At 34.6% G+C, this 22,364-nt stretch overlaps 10 non-coding genes across 10 annotated transcripts; 4 read left to right on the top strand and 6 right to left on the bottom strand.

Moving 5' to 3' along the window:
- Positions 1 to 114: 114 nt before the first annotated feature.
- TRNAE-UUC (transfer RNA glutamic acid (anticodon UUC)) lies at positions 115 to 186 on the bottom strand. Its single transcript has one exon. It is a non-coding gene; the product is annotated as a tRNA-Glu (tRNA).
- A 616-nt stretch (positions 187 to 802) lies between these two features.
- On the bottom strand, positions 803 to 874 carry TRNAE-UUC (transfer RNA glutamic acid (anticodon UUC)). The gene has a single exon. It is a non-coding gene; the product is annotated as a tRNA-Glu (tRNA).
- Positions 875 to 4,898: 4,024 nt separating this feature from the next.
- TRNAE-UUC (transfer RNA glutamic acid (anticodon UUC)) lies at positions 4,899 to 4,970 on the top strand. Its single transcript has one exon. It is a non-coding gene; the product is annotated as a tRNA-Glu (tRNA).
- Positions 4,971 to 5,275: 305 nt separating this feature from the next.
- On the top strand, positions 5,276 to 5,347 carry TRNAE-UUC (transfer RNA glutamic acid (anticodon UUC)). Its single transcript has one exon. It is a non-coding gene; the product is annotated as a tRNA-Glu (tRNA).
- Positions 5,348 to 5,575: 228 nt separating this feature from the next.
- TRNAE-UUC (transfer RNA glutamic acid (anticodon UUC)) lies at positions 5,576 to 5,647 on the bottom strand. The gene has a single exon. It is a non-coding gene; the product is annotated as a tRNA-Glu (tRNA).
- A 4,504-nt stretch (positions 5,648 to 10,151) lies between these two features.
- Positions 10,152 to 10,223, bottom strand: TRNAE-UUC (transfer RNA glutamic acid (anticodon UUC)). The gene has a single exon. It is a non-coding gene; the product is annotated as a tRNA-Glu (tRNA).
- A 295-nt stretch (positions 10,224 to 10,518) lies between these two features.
- TRNAL-CAA (transfer RNA leucine (anticodon CAA)) lies at positions 10,519 to 10,636 on the bottom strand. Its single transcript has 2 exons — positions 10,599 to 10,636; positions 10,519 to 10,563 (listed from the first exon to the last, which is right to left on the bottom strand). It is a non-coding gene; the product is annotated as a tRNA-Leu (tRNA).
- A 10,016-nt stretch (positions 10,637 to 20,652) lies between these two features.
- On the bottom strand, positions 20,653 to 20,770 carry TRNAL-CAA (transfer RNA leucine (anticodon CAA)). The gene is made up of 2 exons: positions 20,733 to 20,770; positions 20,653 to 20,697 (listed from the first exon to the last, which is right to left on the bottom strand). It is a non-coding gene; the product is annotated as a tRNA-Leu (tRNA).
- Positions 20,771 to 21,168: 398 nt separating this feature from the next.
- On the top strand, positions 21,169 to 21,240 carry TRNAE-UUC (transfer RNA glutamic acid (anticodon UUC)). The gene has a single exon. It is a non-coding gene; the product is annotated as a tRNA-Glu (tRNA).
- A 370-nt stretch (positions 21,241 to 21,610) lies between these two features.
- Positions 21,611 to 21,682, top strand: TRNAE-UUC (transfer RNA glutamic acid (anticodon UUC)). The gene has a single exon. It is a non-coding gene; the product is annotated as a tRNA-Glu (tRNA).
- Positions 21,683 to 22,364: the final 682 nt, after the last annotated feature.

The following is a 22,364-nucleotide window of genomic DNA, read 5'->3' as shown; positions in this document are numbered from 1 at the left end:
AATCTGCAAAAACTTCCCAGGTGTAAGCACCTTCCATTTAAATTTGGTTAAGGCACACCGTGTACATAGAAGCCCCTTCCTACAAATTTTGCTGGGTATCTTCAGTAAAAAAACTTCCCATACCGGGAATCGAACCCGGGCCTTCTGGGTGAAAGCCAGATATCCTAGCCACTAGACCATATGGGATGTATCGCCAAACTTGAGAACGAATTATAATGAATTTACTTAACAGTCGTGTATTGTCAAAGAAAAAGTGTTCTGGAGAAAGATTTAGACTAGCAAAATGCAGCAGATTGCTCTTTTATTTTAATAATAGCCCACTAGCAATGAATAAAATTCCAATTGTTGCAATTTGATTAGTACAGAACTAGTTCTAAGCGGTGCTAGTACGCAATTGACCCTTAAGTAATGCGAAGGGAACCAATTGACACCTTTATATCCCCATGTAAACGACGAGACGTCAGTTGCGACTATTTACTCTTAAGTTAAACCCACCACTTTTTTCAATAAACTGGTATATGACTGTAAACTTGGAACTAGTACAGTACTATGTACGCGTAATGCTTAGAGAGTTGATTGGTTACTTTTGCGAGCATCCCCTAGTAAAAGTTTATAATTGATTGCACTGTGAAGGTTCCATACCGAACTAGTTCATCTTGCTAGCGGGACAATTTTTCTCCCTTGCAAACTTCGCTTTAACCTGATAAACATTTGAGTTTTCCCTAAACTCATTGGGTAAAACAACACCCCCATGGTTAGCTTCCTCCATCTACCATCAGCTTTGTATGGTCTTTAAAAAGTTTTCCCATACCGGGAATCGAACCCGGGCCTTCTGGGTGAAAGCCAGATATCCTAGCCACTAGACCATATGGGATGGATTCTTACATTTTGAAAAAAGTATAATTACTGTAAAAGGATATTTGGGTAAATTAGTGAAGTTTTTATATAAATAGGTGAACCGACAAATGCGACATGAATTCAGATAATTTTCTCTCCCAAAAAATGCCTTGAACCTACTCTGCTATGTCAATATCTCGTTATGTTTCCTAGACGAACCCTTTGTAAATAAATTTGAACTGCGTGGTGTGCCTATTTGCCACTGATCAGCTGCTAAATAATTCTCATACGATCTAACAGTGATAATACTATGAGCTGAAAACCCTTGGTCTATCTCAAGTTAATAGTAATATTTAAAACTCTATTCTTTGCGAATAACAAAACTATTCGAACCGGTTCCCTTGCACATCACTTTTGTATTGTTGATATTTGGCTTGGCTTGTTTTTCTTTGCTTCGGAACAAGACAGACATTCAAGCCATGTTTACAAGTGAGTTTATGGCCAAAGCCGGCATTGTAATAAATGTTTGTCTTTGCTTTTTTGTTTTTGGGTTTCAGTCTGGTCTTGTGTTTTAAACCATACTTAGTTTTGTTTTGATTATTTTAGGAGTGATAGTCAAGCGGTGACTTGTATTAATGGTCTTTGTCTGTCCATCGATTAGAACTAGTTGTCAAGCTACTTCATATGTTGTAAAACGAATCTGGATAAATAGAACACCTAAATAGGAATTCAATGGCCCAATTTTAGTTGCATTCTAAAATTGAAATTTTATTTTTTGGCAAGTTTTTGTTTGCTTTAAGAGTCGTGGATAATGATATTGGTTACACTTTTCTTTTCATTTATCTTTGATCTCGTGTGTGTTTCTTTTAAAACAGCGAAATATTTAATAACTACTTTTTTTAAAAATTATTGTGCGATCGGCATCTTACTCACTCTTGACACTGATAATGACATTGCTTTAGCCTCCGGGTAAATTTGTATAATTTTTCCAGTTTTTGACATAATTTAATCAATGATTGCCGTTGGGAAGCTCCGTTCATCGTCATTATGCCATGTGTGCTTTGTCGTCTAGAATTTATGGCATGTTGTGTGATCTTCTTCCATCATTCATGGTATATGTATGTATGTATAATGATGTCAATGAAATTATCCACATTTATAGAATAAGTTTAAAAAGAGTTTAAAATATTTATTCCTATGGGTATTTTCACGCGAAACAAGGAACGAAGACGAATACAAGAGATAAACGTAGAATTCGTATTAATAAAGAAACTGTTTACGAAAACTTTGGCTCTGTTCCTGAACCTGCAAGAATCTACTATTTTTAAAACATCATAGATTGTTATGTAATTAGATTTATCTGGATATCTGGCTTTCACCCAGATTTGCGCTCATGCTCCCACTGAAGACAAGAACGAACAGACCAAAGATATATTTTACGAGCGCTTAGAAGAAACTTATGATCGTTGCCCTGACCATGACATTAAAATTATACTAAGCGATTTAATGCCAAAATTGGAAAGGAGAATATCTTTGGCCCAACAGTCGGGAAATTCAATCTCCACAGTGAAACATCTGACAATGGTATGAGGCTGATAGGCTTTGTAGCTGCAAGAAACATGGTAGTTAGCAGTACCAGATCTAAGCATCTCGATATTCATAAGGGCACCTGGCTGTCTCCAGATCAAAGAACAAGTAATCAAATTGATCATGTTGTGATAGATGGAAGACATGCATCAAGCGTGTTGGATGTACGATCGTTCCGAGGTGCAAACAAAGGTACGTACCAGATTAAACGTAGCAAACAAAGTGCGAACAGACACAACACGGAAGTAAGACATCGGTAAGCTGCAATCACAACAGATAGCTACAGCATATTCCACTCAACTGGCCCAACTGCCTTATCAAAGCACTCCTCGTCCCGATAACATATCAGGACAATGGCAAAACATTGCCCACTCCATGCAAACAGCCGCAAAATCAGTACTTGGATACCAGAGACCTCCACCAAGGAATCCATGGTATGACCAAGAGTGTCGTGCTTCTACCGAAGAGAAAAATGCAGCATATAGGGCTACTTTACAATCAGTAGCAACACGTAGCGCACGAGAGAGATATCGGGAGAAAAGGAGAGAGGAGAAACGCTTTTTCCGCAGGAAAAAGAGAGAGATGGAAAAGCGGGAGTGTGAACAAATCGAGATGTACAGGAGACAGAATGAAGTCCGAAAATTCTACCAAAGAGTGAAACATCTAACTGATGGCTTTGGAACTCGCACATCCTCCTGTAGAGACCAGCAAAGTAATCTGGTAACTGATACAGATAGTGTGCTAAGGATATGGAAAGAGAATTTTTCCAAACTGTTGGTATCCAATAGTAGCGAAGTCGACGAAGATACCACAGATCCATTACCAAAAGATGGTATTGAATGTATACCACCCGGCCAAGATGAGGTAAAGACAGCAATAAACCGGCTGAAGAATAATAAAGCAGCAGGAGCTGATGTCCTACCAGCCGAGCTGTTTAAAACCGGAGGCGACACGCTGATAAGGTGTATGCATCAGCTAGTTAGCTCCATCTGGCGGAAAGAACGCGTACCCGACGATTGGAACCTGAGCATCCTGTGTCCCGTCCATAAGAAAGGAGATAAGACTTTATGCTCCAACTATAAAGGCATAAGTCTTCTCCCTATCGCCTACAATATAGTGTCAGGGATATTGTGCGAACGCGAAAGCCCATGATCAACGAAATAATTGGACCATACCAATGCGGCTTTAGACCTGGCAAGTCCACCATTGACCAAATATTTATCCTGCAGCAAATCCTGGAGAAGACCCAAGAGATGCAGATCGACACCTACCACCTTTTTGTCGATTATAAAGCAGTCTTCGACAGCCCGCTACGTTCAAAGGTATTCCAAGCCATGTCTGAATTTGGTATCCCTGCAAAGCTCATCTACTGTTAAGATAGGAAAAAACCTCTCCGAAGAGTTTTATACCAAAAGAGGTTTCAGGCAAGGAGACAGCCTTTCGTGTGATCTTTTTAACATCCTGCTAGAAAAGGTGATACGAGAGGCAAACGTCAAAAGAAGTGGCACAATCTACACCAATAGCCACATGTTACTTGCTTATGCTGATGATATAGACATCATGGGACGATCAGTAAAAGAAGTAACCGATACCTTTATGAAGGTCGAAGGAGAATCTGCTAAAGTGGGTCTGGTGGTAAACGGCGAGAAGACCAAGTTGATGGCGTCGACGCGCAATGCGTCCATTGAGATCGGACCAACTGGTAAAGTTGGTTCCTATAATTTTGAGGTAGTAAAAGACTTCGTTTACCTCGGCACCGTCGTAAACACAACAAACGACATCAGTTGTGAAATAAAAAGAAGAATTGTATTGGCCAACAGAAGCTACTTCGGCTTAAGTAAGCACTTCAAAAACAAAGACACAACTCGTCAAACAAAAATAACGCTTTACATAACACTGATACTACCCGCGAAGCCTGGGTACTTGCGCAAGCAGATAAGGCAGTGCTTGGCGTGTTTGAGAGAAAAATTCTTCGAAAGATATACGGACCGATCTGCGTTGACGCTGAATATCGACGTCGTATGAACCACGAGCTGTATCTGCTATACAACGAATCAATATAGTTAAACATATCGAGATGCAGCGATTGCGTGGGCTAGGCCATATGTATAATAAGAATGAGCGATGATGAACCCGCTAAAAAGGCGTATAAATTCGAGCCACATGGCGGTGCACGCAGAATTGGTAGGCCAAAGAATATATGGCGCAAACAAGCAAGGATGAAGAGATGACAAGGCGCGGTATTCCAAAAAGCGAAGCACGAAACAGAGAGAATTGGAGATCTTTTCTTAGTTCGGTCTATGGAACAAATGTTCTGTAATGGGCCAGCTAAGTAAGTAAGTATGTAATTATACTTTTTTTATAAAAAGAAATAATCACTTTTAACGGCTTCTTAAAAAAGATTTCCCATTTCGGGAATCGAACCCGGACCTGCTGAATACAATGCCCCGTATTAGGAAATATTCAAACGCGTATCCCATATGGTCTAGTGGCTAGGATATCTGGCTTTCACCCAGAAGGCCCGGGTTCGATTCCCGGTATGGGAAATTATTTTTGGTGCATTTAGACAGCATTTTTTACACATTTTATTATATTATGTACAAAAAAATATCGACATTTTTCTATTTGAATTTTTGAAAAATATACATGTTCCGTTGTATACTTATATTTTAAAATCAAAAGTCTTTCGTTTTCCTGGAGTGGAATATTTGGTAGTTTCTAAAAATATAAAATAAATAATCCTCTTTAGTATCCAATTTTGATGGTTCCTTAAAAAAGATTTCCAATGTCGGGAATCGAACCCGGGTCTTCTGGAGCAATGCCCCCGTATTAGCAAGTAATCGAACACGTATCCCATATGGTCTAGTGGCTAGGATATCTGGCTTTCACCCAGAAGGCCCGGGTTCGATTCCCGGTATGGGAAATACTTTTTGATGCAGAATAATGTTAAGATTGAAAGACCGGTGGCGCAAAGGTATTTTTTCTCAAATGGTAATATTTTACCCCGATATCTTCAGGTAGAATGCTGTGATAATTTCCAAAAAGCTGTAGGTTAGAAGTTGGTAAAATAAACTGTCCGTAGTGTATTATTAATGATTATGCTTTTTAGAGTGCTAGATTCACTCCATTTATATAGTTTTTTAAAAACAATTTCCCATACCGGGAATCGAACCCGGGCCTTCTGGGTGAAAGCCAGATATCCTAGCCACTATACCATATGGGATATATACAGTGTTAGTCACCTAATTAGCACACCCGCTTGGAGCAAAATTATTTCAGCCAGCTAAGAGTTTTGTTGGGGTATATTGAAACATTATCGAATTCAAAATTATCCCCCATGATGTACCAATAATAATATCATCCACAATGGTTTGAAAATAAAAATTGTTATGAAGACACTCACATTTTAAGTGGATATACAATTAGCACACCCTAAGGTTTTTTTCATTTAAATCAATTGACATGCAAAAATGAATTTATATAGAAGTTAATTATTATTAATGACGTATTGAACATATAATAATTAGGAAGAACAAATAATTTATCACCCTAAAATCTCAAAATATTTCCCCATAATTATACACTTAAAATTCAGAAAGTTTGCAGAACTTTAAAAATAAAGGTACAACAATTATTTGAATTATTAAACGATTGCCGAAATGTTAATATAAAGTTCAGAAACTTTTCAAAAATTGTTAAAGGTCGTGTGTTTATTTAAGAATATCCACGACCTGGATGGTTTTTATATGTATACAGAAGAAGATCACTAAAATTCATCCTATGTAAAGCAGAATCAATTTATAACACCATTTGTAATTCAAAATTACTCGTCTGCCCAAGATCAAGTCCTATCATTACATAACTTCCAACAAAGCACTAGAGGGACACTCAATATACGACTTGACATCGGATTTTGCATATTTGCATATTTTTTAATAATAAAGATAAGAAGATTCTGATTGGACCAAAATTCGTTTCAAAGAAAACTGAATTCAAAAACAGGGTCATCTTTTGTATTTTTGTTGAATATTTGCATATTTTACATATGCACAATACGCAAAATATGCAAACGGGTTTTGGCCGAAAATCGTCATAAAAGTCGTAAAATTATCAACAAGTTGGAAAAAATCATCAAAAATCTTAAAAGTGTTCTAAATTAAGATTGTTTGTCGTTTAACGTCGATTTTTTAGCAGATTATTATGTTATTGAGACCCCTTAACACAGTGTGGTGTAGGGTATAAAAAATGGTTATACATATGTATATTGTAATATAATTTTTTTACTATTACCCTATGCAAAATTATAAAATTTGTTAAATTGTCAAATATTTTATGTAAAGTTCAATATTTCCTTTGTCTTAATTTGTTTCATTAGGCTGGTTTTAACTCAAAGGAAAAATTGATGTAGGATTATTTTAGACGGCACACCATAAAGTGTTTAGGGTGGTTAGATTTTAAGATTGTCAAAGTTTGAGCACAATTGGAAGATGTTAACACGTGCAATTGGGACCTCGAAGTTTTGAAAATCTCGATTCTCGATCTCTGGAATGATTTAAGCTCTTTGCTAAGTCGTTCACAACTTTCAAGTTGTTTACCATCCTGGTAATTGATGTTCTGTGACCAAGTGGCATGATCTTTTTCAAGAAATTTGGAGTTAATACAGAATCTCTTTAACAATAAGTAAGACTCAATTGTAATTACGCCTGGTAGACTTTTTCTAGGAATGTCGCCAGTTGTTCTTTTGTTAGTTTGCACAATGGTCCCAAATCTAAATGTTCTGGCCAAAACTATTTCAACGTCCATTTTGTATTGAAATTAATTATTATTTATAATAAATGTGTACAGACAGCAATTCTTACGTATTATCGACCAAAATTACCAAAAACTGTCAAAATTTGTTAAACAGGGTGGTCCCGTTGTGTGGGGTCTAAACCAAAACATTGACCTATGTTAATCATTTTTGGTACGAAGGATTCATATCTTCCAAGAGGTCAAAATACCAAATTTCAGCCGAATCGGTCTTAAAGTGTCGCTAAAATCCACAAAATATCTAAAATCGGACGGTACTTTTATGTGGGGGCTATGACAAAAAATGGACATATTTTCAAAAAATTATACATACTTGTATTCTACACTCTGAAACCCTTAAATATGAATTTTAAGGAAAATTGGTTGATAGATGTGGATATTACCGTTCTATTTCAATTGGATACTACGTACAGTCACAACAGGTATTTACAAAAAATTCTCCCATCTTAAAATAGAAAAATCCACTTTATTTTAACTGTGGCAAATTTGAGCACGATTTGACTTCTGAATTTATTAATACATTAATCGATTTGGAGTTGGACATATTTGGACATTTTTTTAAAAGTTTAAGTATATTTAAAAAATATTTGTAAAAAATAATTTTTAATATATATAAAAACATTGATTTTATTACTCTAATTTTACAAATTTCATCGTTCTTTTTTTAAATATTATGAAAGTACTCATTAACAGCTTCCCGATTCATAATAACTTTGGTCTCACTTCTGTATATTTATGCAGCCACGCAATGCAACAAAAATTGTATATTTTACAGAACAAAGTCTGTTTTATTTTTACATAAAAAAGTGTCAACTTTGGTACTGCGCCAATCAGCGAATACTAACGTTAATTACAAAAATTAATTATTTTCAGATGACTTGATCCGTTTTTTATTATTCTGTGCAAAAAAAATTAAAATTTCTAAACTTCAAAAATAGGGTTTTGGCCAAAAATTTCCTGATTGAAACCTATATGGTATGGTTTGATTATTTCTGGAGAAATTTTCATCTTTTTCTGCATGCTTTGTTAAGATTTTTGTCGCATTTGGCTCTTTTATGTGGTTTGCACTATCAGTTCAAACAATGCCAGGCCAACAAGTTCAGGACTAAGATACCACAGATGATTTATCATTTTGTTATTTCGTTTATCTGATATTTGTTTGTGAATGCCCAAATAAATAAATAAAATAAAAACCGTTCTGGGGCTTTAAACCAGGCTCGAAAGATGAAAACACAAAGTGCTTCTACAGCCTCTTGTTCTTGGGAATTCAACTGGAAAATAGTTCTAAAACATTCTCGCCCACATAAAACTTGGAATCGCAGACTATTCTTATAGAAATCGCTTGAATATGTTTGGTTGATGTCCGGATGTGCTTCCAAACTTGCAGTCAAAAATCCCTCTGAACAATACTGCTAATATGTCTATACGAAGGTACAGAAGCTCTCGATCTAACATCTGCTCGACCTGGTGAGACCCCATTATTCTAGGCATTCGTACACTACTAGGTCCTACCAGAACAGCAACCCGTTCTTTCTGCTCTGTTTTGAGAATACCTGGTAATAGTTTTCCATACCAGTGCACGCAAGTAGCCTCGTTTTGGGATACCTAAATCCTTTCTTGAAGTTGTTGCGTGTATTTTTCACGTTTTATTCTCCGCAGTTCACGGAGAAATCCTCTCCGAGAGCTTTCACTGTAGCCAAAATAATACGAGTAACGTTCCTTACAGGGTCCAGCAAGGAAATAACAAATTTACAAAAGAGCAACTGCCGAAATTCCTAGGAAAAAGGCTACCTCTAGTGCGATTCTCTAACACATTTTTTTGAGTTACCGATAATAATCGGTAAAATTAAAATGCTTATAAATTCGGTAATTAACGATATTTTTCGGTAAGTTAGCGACCAAGAGAAAGTAGTCGTAAAGTTCTATCGATAGCAACAGTGTTATCAACCTTTGTTTGAACCTTTCATTCATAATTTTGAACCTTTCATTCATTTTAATTTTACCGACATTCGTCGCACTAATGGCGTAATTAAAAGTGAGACTTCTTGTTGTTCAAGACAGTAAACATTAACTCCGAATATCGAAAATTGGTAAGTACCGTTATATGAGGGGCTGTACCAAAACGTGGACCGACCTTCCCAATTTTTTTGCCCTCGGCATTGTCATTGTACAATAAGTACTTGTACCAAAATTTAGCCACCTACTCTAATTCCTTCTATTTTTGGCCACCGTTTATATCAACTCGCAACATAGTGCAACGCGGACCCGTTTCTACTGGTCTGTGAATAAAAGAACATACATATGTAGTTATTCAATAATTTAAAATCAACTTTGCGAATACCCCTTAACTATAAATATTTAGCACGCCTTATAATAACTACTTATACCTGCTACAAAATATAACAACTTCAATACACAGTTCCCCTAATTCGATGTTCTAGTTTTAACAATTTCTACTTCTATGGGTTGGCAAAAACGTACGCATATGTGTTAACATGTACATAATGTATTTATGTATGTACGTATGTACATACATACAAGATATGGGCATATGTTACGAAGCCTTTACCAAACATTGTAGTTTATTTATTCCATGCATGACTTATGGCTGACTAACGAGTGAGTGACTGACTTCTTGGTGCATCACAAAAGGTATGTTCTTCTTCATTTATGGAATGTAATTTTGTCTCTATAGAATAGAAGGTATACATTTTATCAATATTGATGTCACACAACCCATAATTTTCCAGTTTTCGCTACAAAGAAATCAAATCTATGTGATTAACAACAAAGTCATCATCATTATATAGATATTTATAGCCATTGCATGGTGTCATTCAGAAGAATTTTGAGTAGTGAGTGCATCGTCAAGAATTGACTTTCTTACCATAGGAAAAACAATTAAAAGAAAAAAAACTTTCCCATACCGGGAATCGAACCCGGGCCTTCTGGGTGAAAGCCAGATATCCTAGCCACTAGACCATATGGGATGTGACAAACACTGTGCATAATGATAGTTTTCTACACTGAGTAAACCTCACACTTAAATTTATTTATGAATGGTTTTAAGCATGAGTCAAATCATTGATTATAAATATGACCTTCTGTGCTGTATTATTGAATCATGACTAATTGCTAAAGAATAGTGGTGCAAATTTAGCGTTCAAAAAAAAAAAACATTCCACAGTGTTGGCATTGTGTGGGAGGGAAGTTGCAGCAAAAATAATTTAATTTTTTTTATTCTTGAATAAAATGAACTGAAAGTCTTTTCAACAAAAATTATTTTGTCAGAAGTGGGATTTGAACCCACGCCCTCAGAGAGGACCAGAACGCTCAACAACCTCTTTCATAGAGGTAAGATTGCTCTTGAGTCTGGCGCCTTAGACCGCTCGGCCATCCTGACATGTGTCAAACTTTTATCTAAGACAGAATAAGACTTTCGTGTAACTTCGTATTATTATGAATAGAGATCGAATTCTGCATATTTTTACAGTGTTTTTATTATTACAGTGTTTTATTTAACTTGCTTTGGTGTGTGTTTAGTTCAAATCTGCAGATTACCCTGGTAACACATTTTTAACACGGTTGCAGTTGACCAATCGAACTAAAACTTTGCACCCTTTTCAGATTTGAATGACAATACACGAATATGAAATCAAAACCAATATTGGTCCATTCTTACAGTGTTTTTACGGTGTCTAACTTAACCCCCTTTTCAAATCTGGTATTTTTAAAACGGTTGCAGATTGGTCAACTAAAAGTAAAACTTTGCACACTTTTCAGATTTAGATGACAATACGTGAATATGAAACCAAAATCAACATGGGTCCATTTTTATACCCTCAGCCTTTAGGCTATGAAGGGTAGGTATATACACTTTCATACGGGCAAAATGTGCCTCATCGAAATAATGGTTTTAGACCCCAAGTATGTTTGGACGAAATGTGTTTCAGACAATTTGGAGTCGATTGAGCCGTCTGTCTGTCTGGCTGGCTGGAGCGCACGATAACTCTCGAAGGGATGAACAGATTCGGTTCAAATTTTGGCTTTCGTAATATTTTGCCCAAACATAGTTTAAGTTCGAAGATGGGCTATATCGGTCCACTCCTTCCGGTACCTCCCACACAAAAGTTCGAAAATGTTCCGAAAATTTGTACGCACGATAACTTTTAAAGGGAGTGACCGATTTGGTCCATACTTCGCACATCGTGAAATTTGTACCAGACTTAGATAAGGTTTCAATATGGACTCAATCAGTCTACTCCTTCTGGTACCTCCCACACAAAATTTCGGAAAAGTTCAGTTTAGGGCCATCTCTCGAATCGCTTTGATTTTTGTTTTAGCAACTTGTATTCACGACCCCCTATACGGCGGAACAAGTTTCATTAGGGGCAAGTCCATACTTCCTGAGAAAATAGCCTGAAAGTTGCAAAAAACCCCTATGACACCACGTGTGTTGGTTGGAGCGCAAGATAACTCTAGAACGGATCTGCCGATTCGGTCCAAAATTTGGCCTTAGTAATATTTTGTCCAAACATAGTTTAAGTTTGAAGATAAGCCATATGGGTCCACTCCTTCAGGTACCTCCCCCACAAAAGTTCAAAAATGTTCGGAAATTTTGTTCATACGGTAACTCTTGAAGGGAGTGGCCGAATTGGTCCATACTTTACACATCCTAATATATCTAATAGATATAGATCAGGTTCAAATATGGACTATATTTGTCCACTCCATCCGGTAACTCCCACACAAAATTTCGGATAAGTTCACTTTAAGACCTGATATCGAATCACTTTGATTTTTGTTGAAGCAACTTGCATTCGCTGCCTCAATTACGACGATAAAAGTTTTTTTTAGGGGCAAGTCCATACTTCTTGAGCAAACAGCCCGAAGAATGTTAAAACCCGCTATGGCACCATATGTTGTGTCTGGAGATCTACTTCCATAACGGTCAATGTCGATCCATTCCTTTTAGTATCTCCTCCGCAAAACTTTTGATCTTTAATCCTAATCAACATTTTTGTCGTTTCAAACGCCCAAAATTTTTAAACGTATTTTGGGAACATTTTTTCAATATACACAGGCTGAGGGTATATCTCTGTCGGCAAAGCCGACTGATACTTTCTTACTTTTTCTTATAGCCCCCATATAACGGTACCACCTGATTTCCGGTATTTTGCTTTTCAAATCTGGTAACTCATTTTTCACACAGTTGCAGTTGACCAATCGAACTAAAACTTTGCAAACTTTTCAGATTTGGATGACAATACATGAATATGAAATCAAAACCAATATTGGTCCACATTAGAGTGTTGTACAGTGTTCAATTTTACATGCTTTTCAATTCTGGTAACTCATTTTTAACAGAGTTGTAATTGACCAAGCGAACTAAAACTTTGCACACTTTTCAGATATGGATGACAATACATGAATATGAAATCAAACAGTTTTTTTTTATCTAATTTGCTTTTCAAATCTGGTAACTCATTTTTCACACAGTTGTAGCTGACCAATCGAACTAAAACTTTGTACACTTTTCAGATTTGGATGACAATACATGAATATGAAACCAAAACCAATATGGGTCCATTTTTTCCTGTAGCTCCCATCCAGCGGTACCACTCGATTTAAGGTATTTGATCGTCATTTTAAGCCCGTATTGGCTGTTTTTTGACAACTAGGGTTTCCAATGGTACAGAAACGTACCCATTAAAAATTATGGACATAGGTCCAGGTTTTGGGATAACCCCCATATAGCGGTACCGCCCGATTTCAAGTGTTTTAATGATTTTACCTTCATTTTTATACAGAATTGCGTGTAAATTGGCATTTGGAGATCCCAGTGGTACAGAAATTTCTTCACCAAAAATTGTGACATAGGTCCAGGTGTTGGTATAGCCCCCATATTACGGAACTTCCACCCCCCTCCGATCTCCCCCCCTTATAATCTCAAGGATATACAAATAAAATTGAAAATCTTAAAAATGTATTTACAAAAAAATTAAAAATAATTATAAAATTAATAAGTTTCAGTGTTCTATTTTAAAATGCACTAAAAACTAGAAAATAAGTATATAATTGAAAAAATTAAGTAACAGTGTTTTATTTATAAATGCACTTAAAAGTAGAAAATAATTTTTCATGATGGAATGTCTCAAATAAAACGCTTGCCGTTCAATATTGTCACAATTTTTAATTCAAATGCAAGCGTTTTATTTGATTTCTGATTGCACCAAAATTCGTTGCGAAGAAAACTGAATGAAATGACGGGCTCATATTTTTTTATTTTTTTGCATAATGCATTTTTTTCCATAAATTAAATTTGGAAAATCATCATATTTATTTTTTATTTTATTTTTTTTGCATATAGTAAATTTGGAAAACCATCATATTTATTTTTTATTTTATTTTTTTGAATATATTAAATTTGAAAATCATCAAAAAGTGTTCTAAATTAAAGCTCTGTTCCTTTACGTGCAAGAATCTTCAAGTTTTACCACTTTTTACTCTAAAAGCGTTCCTTTACTTCAGACACCATACAATTCATATGGGAACAGTTTACTACTTTTGCCGGTTTTACCACTTCCAAAAGTAAAGGAACAGACCATAAGTGTTTTGCCATTTAACGTCGATTTTTTGCAGATTATTATGTTATTGAGACTCTCCAGATATTCCGCCACAGTAATAAATCTGGACTATAAGACTTAACAATAGATATAAACAAAATTAGTTTTCACAAGGTGAGAAAATTTCCTATAACCCAGCCTTCTTATTACAACATAAGTTGCTTCACTATATAAATTTGTTCAAAAACTCAATCAGAAATGTAACCAGTAAGGAAAGGATCAACGTCGGGCGGGGCCGACTATATAATACCCTACACCACCGTTTTTTCACATTTATTTGTAGACCAAATTACGTCACATAATCCAAATTTCATCAAAATTTGACATATATAGCGTGTTTCGTGCATCAAATACTTCAAATCGGTCTAAAATATATGTATATGAGAGCTATATCCAAATCTGAACCGATTTCTATATAATTTAGTACACTTACTTCTACACGCAGAGAAAAAAATATGATTGATCCAACAATATTCGAAGAGCAAAATATGTATTGTAAAGATATTGTTAATTTCCAAATGTAGTATTGTGATTCCAACAATTGGGTTTTGTTAAATCCAAAAATTGTTTTTGTCAACTGGACAATAGTTCTCTCTTTTCTTCTACAATTTTTTCTCTTCTCTCGCTATTCGATGCCGTGTTGAAAAAACAATTATGGTGACCCTGCAAACCATTGGAAGATTGTTGGACGATTTTTCGACCAGATTTTTCTTCAGCGCTTCTTTCCGGCGATCTTTTAGCGAATTTTTATATAAAATTCACCCCTGCGGGTAATTTGCCATTCGTTGACGATTCTCAAAAATTATTGTTTATAATCAATCGCTACAACAAATTACCTGTTATGCTTCTCGGTGATCTTTTCACGAAGTTGTGTTATGTTCCGCTATTGTTAGAGCAGGCGAATAATATATTATTCTTCCGAACCCCGATCACGCGATTGTTACTAAAATTTTTGATTTGGTTGCTTATAATTCTCATTTACACATTCTGCATAACTTTGGTATAAATGGCACGTATTATATTATGAGTATTGACAAACATAGTACATGTCTGGGTTTTGCCAAGTGAAATTAAGAAAGGCCCGAGAAGCAGTACATACCACTATATCATAAGGAATGATAAAAAATTATAACAAATCAGAATCAGAAAATAAAACAAAAAGTATAAAAATAAAAACAAATCAAAGAAACAAAAGACAAAAAAGAATGAAAAATAAATTTGCTTTAATTTTTTGTTTATATTTTCTTCTTCTTAAGATCTTCCAAATGATTCGTCAGCGAATCTTGGTAGCGATTCGCATTCCATAAACACTTACTTTAGGTTGGTGTTACGTGGAAGATTTTTAGGCGATATCGCCTGCGAAAAATTATTCGCCCAGGATAATCGCGTATTATTCTCAATGAACGGAAAGAAACAAAACGATTCCCGTACCAATCACACAAAGCCACAAACTTTTCAGCTTCTCTGAATCGTTTCATTCTCACAACCAAAACAAAAACACAAACTTTTCGACGTAAAAAGATGGAAACCGTACGATTGGTGAAATGTAACTGCGGCTATGCTTTGCCGAGTTGTTTCATTCACCACCGAAACGACAAGTATTTTTGGGAAACGTTTGCCGTGCGTTATGGTCAATGACACACTCAGACACACACATACACACAAGTGATTGCTTAACAACCCTATAAGTTAGAATCAGCATACCACAGTGAATTTTATCAACCACCAATCAGCATACCACAGTGAATTTTATCAACCACCAAACGTTTTTGATTTATTCACATGTGTTTAGTACTATTTAGTTTTCTATCTGTTGTTGTGGAGTTGAGTACTTTTCGTTTTGTTCGTACTCACGAATGTAAACAAAACGAAACTAAACAGCGAGCTCGGCCAACGAGGGTTATGTTTTGTTTTGTATTGTTCCTATGGAAAATACGAAACGAAACGATTGGAAATTTTATTTAAAGTATTTTTACGTACTCTGATTATTCTTAGGCGATAGAAATGGTTTGCAGGGGAGTTTTGTTTGTATGACATGATGACTTTATCTTTGTTTTTGTGTGTATGTATACCAACAAGGAAGACTCTTGTTTTTATTTGTTTCATTCTTCTATCTTCATTGTGCTTTGAGGTTTTGTGTTATACCGGAGTTTGTTATGGTGTTTAATTATTCCTTATGTTGTGGTGGGTGCTTGTGGCTTTTTGTTTGTCTTTGTTGTCAGCCAATGCAGCAAACCATGTATTGTGTTCATCAATGATTGCAATATTATACGCGACATTTATATCCAAGTTATGCGAAAAGTGTACATGAGAAGTATATACACTCAAATCAAAAATTTCTGGGCTGGTTTTCTGGGTTGACAATACTTTTTGTAAACAAAATTAGATTGTGATAGTTCCTACAATCGGTATTGTTAACGACTTTTACAATATTGCGGAAATTCGAAAGTTGTTTTTGTTTTCTATGTTTGGAACAAAAGATGGTATTTTTCGATTTGGATTACAATGTTTGAACAAAACAAATACATTTTTGGAACCAAAACAAATATTTTGGTTCCAACAAAAGCGAAAAATATTTTTTCTCTGCGTGTAGGCCCGGTAAACATTCCAAATTTCATTGAAATCGTACATATAATACCTTAAATCGGCCGAGAATATATATGGGATCTATATCCAAATTTAAATTTGAAAATCATCAAAAAGTGTTCTAAATTAAAGCTCTGTTCCTTTACGTGCAAGAATCTTCAAGTTTTACCACTTTTTACTCGAAAAGCGTTCCTTTACTTCAGACACCATACAATTCATATGGGAACAGTTTACAACTTTGACTACTTTTGCCAGTTTTACCATTTCCAAAAGTAAAGGAACAGACCATAAGTCTTTTGCCATTTAACGTCGATTTTTTTGCAGATTATTATGTCATTGAGACTCTCCAGATATTCCGCCACAGCAATAAATCTGGACTATAAGACTTAACAATAGATATAAACAAAATTAGTTTTCACAAGGTGAGAAAATTTCCTATAACCCAGCCTTCTTATTACAACATAAGTTGCTTCACTATATAAATTTGTTCAAAAACTCAATCAGAAATGTAACCAGTAAGGAAAGGATCAACGTCGGGCGGGGCCGACTATATAATACCCTACACCACCGTGAATATGTAAAATATATATGGGTGCTAAATCCAAATCAGAACAGATTTCGATATAATTTTTCACATTTATTTGTAGACCAAATTCCGTCACATAATCCAAATTTCATCAAAATTTGACATATATAGCGTGATAATATATGTATATCGTCGGTGTCATGCTTAAGTGTTCCATACGCCATTTGCCTGTTTTGAGATAATCGCATTTTAATGTTTTACGTCACAACTGTGTGGAGCTGGCTAAAGCAAATATTTACACTAATACCTCGATTTGCGTTAATAATTGGTTCCGGCAAACTTCAACGCAATGCGAAACAACGCAAATCGAAACACATGTTTCCATGTGTTTGCGTGAAGAATTTGTTAATTGGTTCCAAAATTGTTTTTTAGATTTTTTTCTAAATTTTGCACTAAAAATTTAAGCGAATGTGCTACTTAACATTTATTGGTAGAAATTCTATATCAATGATATTATTAATAGTATGAAAAGAATATCAAATTTAGTCTTTTTACGAAAAAAATTAACTAAAATATAAAAAGTTCATCCCCATAAAATTATTTATTCATTAAACAATTGTCATATTATGCGAATGATTTATAGCATTTTATTTCTCTGGGAAAACTGTTTTATTTTTGGTCGAATAATTTTTTTGGTAAAAATATTTCTTTATAAAAATTAATTGCATCTCCCATAGGCTATTTTGGATTACCACTACTATTTTCTGAATCGTTGTCCACAAACATTTCAATTGATTTGGTTATAAGTTGCTTATCTTCTGATATTTGAGTGAATTTTAAAAATATTTTCCTGTGGTAATTTGACGCTGGTGATTGTCCCTCTAAAGCATTTTCCGAGCCAATGTAAAATAAAAAATATTTTCTCCTTGTTTTATCGTGAATCCATGAATGTCCTCTTAACGATATTCAAAGCCAAATATATTATTTTTATATAACGCAAATCGAATCTGTAACGCAAAACGAAACAAAATCTATTATTTTTTTGTTAACGCAAATAGAAACAACGCTAATCGAGGCAACGCAAATCGAGGTATTAGTGTATATTTTTGACTTGAAATATTAATAATAGTATATAGAACATATTTGCAAAAATTTAGAGGAATATGTATTAGGGTTATGACTTTTTGACATTTTTGCCTCAAAAATGATTTCCTGTAGCAGGGATGAATGAACTTTTGCCTATTAATCACTATGCTATCGTTTATTCCATTGAAATATAAAAAAAGTTCACGCACAAATCGATTTTAAAAAAATAATTTTTTGAAAAAATATATGAAATGAAAAAAAAAATTTTTTTCCAAAAATTATTTTTTGTTGCACGAATGAATAAATATAAGCCTACTAATAACTATAATAACGTTTATTTCATTCAAATATTAAAAAAGTCGCAAAAAAGTCACTTTGAAAAAATTTTAAATTTTTTGTTTTTTGCTAAAAAATTATAATTTTGAATAAAAGCGTTTACGACATTTTTACGATTCTCAGAATTGAAGAAAAATATTGAGAAATAAATTTTATGTCATTTTAATTATCTCATGTGGCTCTAAAGTATATTTTCAATTATATATCTGTTTTCAGTGACTTCAAAAAATTGTCCATAATTTTGATAAATTCAAATTTTAAAATCATTTTGTGCGTGAGGTTTTTTCACCGAATCACCTTATAATTAAGATTCTATGTAATCTTATGGCAAAACTCATCACGCTATGATACAGGGATATGAGGTTGCAAAAAAGTCATAACCCTAATATGTATTGGAATATAAAAGTTATAGAGATTTTTTTAAAAAAATAATTTTTGTCGATTTGTTCCATATCCGCACTTATGACACAAATGTGAAATATTGTAAATCACATGGAACAAAGTGACAAAAAAATTTTCCATCTTTGCCTCAATAAATTAAATACTTCTAAATCGAAAATTAAAATTCTGATGTTTGAAATGTGTTTTTAAACTTGTAAATTTCTAAAATATTAATTTCATAACTGAAAAAAGTTGATGCTTTCCCGTCGAGGCTTGGATATCTCAGAAACTAGAGCAGATAGGAGAAAGCCGACTCGAAATTCAGAAAGAGCATACCGGAAAACCCTAGAAACCACCTGTATCTCAAAAAGTCAAAAATGGCGTATGGAACACTTAAGCATGACACCGACGATATGACAGCTGAACCGATTTCGATATGATTTGGCACAGTTATTTCTAGGCTAACCACCGTCACACATTCCAAATTTTATGAAATCAGACGATATATTTGTTCGATTTCAATGAAATTTGTTTCGTGCATCAAATACCTCAAATCTGCTAAAATATATATGAGAGCTATATCCAAATCTGAACCGATTTCTATATAATTTAGTACACTTACTTCTAGGCCAAATCCCGGTAAACATCCCAAATTTGATTGAAATCGTACATATAATACCTTAAATCGGCCGAGAATATATATGGGATCTATATCCAAATTTAAACCGATTTCTATATAATTTGGCACACTTATTTATAGACCAAAATACTGTCGCACATTCCCAATTTAATTGAAATCGGACATATATAGCGTGTTTCGTGCACCAAATGCCTTATATTAAAAAATCCAATTGGACAACTGAACTGAAAATTTCTCTGTCATGATAGAGACAATTTGCAGTATGGGAGGAAATTGTGGTTCTCTACACAAAACCCATCATATACTAGGCAGTAGGCCCGTTATCTAGCAGACACATTGTTACAATCTGCGCTCCAGGAATTAAAATATGGACCAAAAATAAAATTTGTATATTTTTCATACAAAAGTAATGGTCTATGTCACCTGCTAAATAATAACAGATCATCATGCAAAATTATAGGCATTTTCTTCAACCTAAACTCTTACCTCGTGCAAAATTTCTTGACTATTGAGCTATAATTGCGACCTTTAGCGTGTTTATGATAACACTACAAACAAACAACTGGATATATGAGGCTGTAACTCTGTTATCTGATCACGTACATCAACATAATTCACATCAATGGAAAGGTTAAAAGATCGTCTTCCAAGTATAACTTACTTACCCGGAATGTCTCTTCCAGGAATAAAGATATAAGTTGTATATTAAAAATTTTCACAATTTTCACACAAAAGTTGTGGCACATTTAACCCTCTAAATATAATCTGACCGCCATCTCATATTTCAAGCTTCTTCTTTGTCATATAATCTTACCGTATTTAAAATTTCGTTGATCGGACTATTATTGCGACCAACAGAGCCGTTACAAAATTGAATAAATTTTATGTTTTGGTCCATTTTACCCGCTAAATATTTCACGATCATCACCAATAAAAATAGGGATCTATTCTGATATAAACCCGGCCTCCATACAAAATTTCGTGACGATTTATAATGGACAGACGGACGGACACACATCTCATCTCTTACCCAGGCCGTAAAGGAAGCAACCCAAAGACGTAACCCTCAAAAGCTTTGGGCATTTCAGGTGAGGATATACACATACATAATGATATAATAAGCTTTTCTCTTAAAACATAAATACATTTTAAGGGATATCGCTCAGTAATTTGTTGCGTAAAAATTAATGTAAAAATAAAACAAATGAAAAATAACAAAAAATTAAAAAAAAATAAATTGTCAGGAGTGGGATTTGAACCCACGCCCTCAGAGAGGACCAGAACGCTCAACAACCTCTTTGACAGAGGTAAGATTGCTCTTGAGTCTGGCGCCTTAGACCGCTCGGCCATCCTGACTTGTATTTGAATTAACACAAATCTCTTATACGTAGTAAGTGGTGGCTATTAGTCACATTATTGAAAACACGTGTTTAATTTGTGTGTTTATCAGCGGTGTGTTCGAAGTACTCTGTCGATATTGTTGATAGTTGGTTTATGAAGAGAATAGAATTGCTTAATTGTAAAACGTTGATGTTTGTTATTTACATTCCAATTTTTTTCAAGTGGTATTTTATTGATTCAAGTGCTATTTGAAATATTTAAGTGGATTTATGAGATTATGTTCTTATTGTTGTTGTACTTATGTTAACGCTTTGAAGTGGCTTTGTTGGGGGTTATTATTAAATACTATGTATATTCAGAACGTTTATTATTTTTTGTTATTTTTTACAGATAATCCATAGTTATGTTATGTATCCCATATGGTCTAGTGGCTAGGATATCTGGCTTTCACCCAGAAGGCCCGGGTTCGATTCCCGGTATGGGAAGATTTTTTAAAAATACAATTACAATTAATCAAATTGTACGTAATGTTACGAAGTAGTAAACAGAAAGAAGAGGAGTCAGTCAACCCGACCCCCCATCTTCGCTAAATAAAATATCAAGGTCACTGCATTGTGCCTTAAAAAATATATGACTTTATTTATAGATGTACCTGCAACATATGCAGATGATATTTGATGATGATTGAAATTGTCACTTGAAGGAGTTCCCGGATATTTTATATTATAATGTTGTTAATAATGATAATACAGTTGCTATGCGGAAAATATTCTTAAAAATTATTAAAATAATATTTTTTTTTCTAAAAAATAATATTTATTAAAATGTAGTATCGGTGGCAAAATGGAATTTATATCCCATATGGTCTAGTGGCTAGGATATCTGGCTTTCACCCAGAAGGCCCGGGTTCGATTCCCGGTATGGGAAATTGTTTTTAAAGGCCCAAGGTAATATCTCTAACCAAATCTCACCCTATATACGACGAGGTCTAATCAAAATATAAATAACCGTTATTTTCAAATTTCGTGAGTAACGTGTGAACATTTGTTCCAACCATCGATGAAAAGGAAAGTTAATTAAAAAAGCATTAAGTTCGGCCGGGACGAACTTTTATGTGCTCCACCTCCATCGGCCGAGAACCTTATATGGGTATATATGTATATCAAAGGGTGGACCTATGTTTTTGGTAGAAAAGTTTTCTGACCACTGGGAACCTCAAATGTCGAATTGCTGATACTTGGCTCAAAAACTGTAGGTAAAATCCAAAAAAACGAAAATCAGGAGGTACCTATGGACCTATGTTGACCGTTTTTCGAATTACAGATAGCTCGGTCAAAAATACCGATAATGGGGAGGCAACGTTTTATGGGGGCTATACAAAAACATGGAACTATGTTTACAATTTATATAGGGGACTATATAAAAACATGGACATATGTTGACAGTTTTTGGTGAAGATGTTGTGAGACCACTGGGAACCTCAAACGTCAAATTACAGGTAGTTCGGTCGCAAAATGTAGCTACAATCCTCAAAATACAGAAAATCGGGAGGTACCGTTATATGGGGGCTGTTCCAAGGAGATATTTTGTGATCACTAGGAAACTCAAC

This window comes from Musca autumnalis, unplaced genomic scaffold, assembly GCF_047663935.1.
Source record: "Musca autumnalis isolate F117 unplaced genomic scaffold, ASM4766393v1 scaffold_5, whole genome shotgun sequence".
Classification (NCBI taxonomy): domain Eukaryota; kingdom Metazoa; phylum Arthropoda; class Insecta; order Diptera; family Muscidae; genus Musca; species Musca autumnalis.
The sequence above is the reverse complement of the archived record's forward strand: the minus strand, read 5'-3'. Positions and strand labels throughout refer to the sequence as shown.